This window comes from Leptonychotes weddellii, unplaced genomic scaffold, assembly GCF_054177405.1.
Source record: "Leptonychotes weddellii isolate Sample4059 unplaced genomic scaffold, ASM5417740v2 HiC_scaffold_2274, whole genome shotgun sequence".
NCBI classification, from domain to species: domain Eukaryota; kingdom Metazoa; phylum Chordata; class Mammalia; order Carnivora; family Phocidae; genus Leptonychotes; species Leptonychotes weddellii.
The window spans coordinates 5,370-7,285 of record NW_027816386.1 but is presented as its reverse complement, the minus strand read 5'-3'; the positions used below and the strand labels follow the sequence as shown (position 1 = coordinate 7,285).

The window sequence follows — 1,916 nt, the reverse complement described above, 5'->3', positions numbered from 1 at the left end:
TGGTAGGGTGTTAGAGCTCCCCCCTTTGGTCCCTTCACTTCTTTTTCCTTTTTATTTATTTATTTATTTATCCATTTATTTATTTATTTTCACCATTGAGAATCAATATTTTATTTTATTTTCTATATGTATATTTTTAAATTTTTTTAAATTTAATTTTATTATGTTAGTCACCATACATCATTAGTTTTTGATGTTTATTTTTTTTTATTTTTAAAAAAATCTTATTTATTCATTTGAGAGAGAGAACACATAAGCAGGGGGATGCAGCAGAGGGAGAGGGAGAAGCAGGCTCCTGGCTGAGCAGGGATTCCGACGCGGGGCTCTATCCCAGGTCCCTGAGATCATGATCTGAGCCGAAGGCAGATGCTTAACTGACTGAGCCACCCAGGCGCCTCCCACCCCCAACTTCTTTTTAAACAAAGTTTACTTTTATTAATTTTCACAGAACACATGATATTCTCTGTCTTCATAAACATTGCATTCTGTTCCTTAACAGTTCTGTTCATTAAGAATCTCGATGATCCCTTGGTCTGGTATAGCTGTGTATTTGCTGATTCTGCAGGAAGACTTCCTGAAACTCTCTAACTTACTCTTCGCTCTCAATTACTTTCAATATTTACATTCATAATCAAATTATTTGTCTATAGGATGTACTGGACTTGGTTTAAAGATCTAAGAGAGACTGAAAGACAATGATTTCCAGTGACATAATTTTTGGGATCTTCCTTAGCTTTCTAACTTGTATTGGTTTCATGGGGAATTCTTTGTTATTTACATTATATATGTACACCTTCTTAATTCTTCCTCATAAAAAGAAGCCTGTAGATATGATTCTTGCCCACTTAACTTTGGCTAATGCCCTGACATTCATATTCAGAGGGATTCCAAATATAATGTCATCCTTTGGAATTAGGCTGGAGATGGGCAATACTGGATGTAAAATAGTGCTCTATATTCAGAGTTACCCGGAGTATTCCTCTGTGCACAACTGCCCTCCAGAGTACATTTCAGGCAGTGACTATTACTCCAAGTAATCCTAAATGAGCCTGGCTCAAATACAGAATTTCTACATTCATTCAACCCTCTTTACTTTACTTCTGGTTGATCAACATGGCCATCTATTCTGTGGTCGTTTTACAAACTGTGGCCAACAGGAATACCACTGGTGATGGACCTGGGTGTTATAGTGCTTATTGTAAAAACAAGGCATTTGATAGCCAGATAGCACCAATATTTCTAAGTATGGTGTTCATTCGAGATTTTTTTCTTTCTCTCCCTGATGACATGTAATAGTATCTACATGGTGAATATCCTTTACAGACACCACAAAACAGCTCAGAATGTTCGCAATACCATCCAGTCTTTATCACACTCTCCTGAAAACAAAGCTACCCATGTTATTCTCATATTGGTGAGCTGCTTTGTTTTCTTTTACTGGACCAACACCTTTCTTACTGTTTGTCTATTTTATACAAGTAAGAAAAAGCAGCAACTGGAGAAATTTAGTAACCTTTTTTCATCATGTTACCCAATCATCTGTTCTTTCCTTCTCGTTAAAAATGAAAATAGAATTTCCAGAATAAATTTCATGAAAACAAGAATCAGAATTTTCTCTTCTTAAAGAAAATTCATTGATCATAGGAACACTCCTTAGCATTCTTCTGCACCACAGGAGTCATTTGTATGAATATACATAACATGCTTATCAATGACATGAGTTGCATTTATAGTCCCCATTGAACTGAGTTAACAATCCAAAGAGCTATAATTAAGTTATTGTCAATTTATGAAACATTTTAGACATAAAATATAAGGTTTAGATTATGATGTCATGTATGTAAGTTTTTAAATTTTATAAAATAATAACATATGTAAATGTAGAATGCTTTGTAACATAGGAAACATTACTTATC

The 1,916-nt window shown here is 34.5% G+C and overlaps 1 pseudogene; it reads left to right on the top strand.

The window, feature by feature from the left end:
* The first annotated feature begins 289 nt into the window (after window positions 1-289).
* Window positions 290-1,624, top strand: LOC102738859 (vomeronasal type-1 receptor 1-like; annotated as a pseudogene).
* Window positions 1,625-1,916: the final 292 nt, after the last annotated feature.